Raw genomic sequence first — 211 nt, 5'->3', positions numbered from 1 at the left:
CCGTTCCCAGGGGGATGTAGCTCAGCGGGAGAGCCCTTGCTTCGCATGTAAGAGGCCCTGGGTTCAACCCCCAGCATCTCCACCTCCTTTTGCTCCCTCAGCCCCTCTCCTCCAGGCAGAGTCCACTTTTGGCTCTGCGGGAGGCACCCCCAAAGGGCAGTGCCCGTGCCTGCACCCCGAGGTGCCCACCGGGAGCGTGGGGGCAGCAGGG

The 211-nt window shown here is 66.8% G+C and overlaps 1 non-coding gene across 1 annotated transcript; it reads left to right on the top strand.

Moving 5' to 3' along the window:
• The first annotated feature begins 10 nt into the window (after nt 1–10).
• TRNAA-CGC lies at nt 11–82 on the top strand. Its single transcript has one exon. It is a non-coding gene; the product is annotated as a tRNA-Ala (tRNA).
• The last annotated feature ends 129 nt before the right edge of the window (nt 83–211 follow it).

This window comes from Merops nubicus, unplaced genomic scaffold, assembly GCF_000691845.1.
Source record: "Merops nubicus isolate BGI_N331 unplaced genomic scaffold, ASM69184v1 scaffold34956, whole genome shotgun sequence".
NCBI lineage: Eukaryota > Metazoa > Chordata > Aves > Coraciiformes > Meropidae > Merops > Merops nubicus.
Note: the sequence above shows the minus strand (reverse complement) of the source record. Positions and strands in the feature narration are given on the sequence as shown.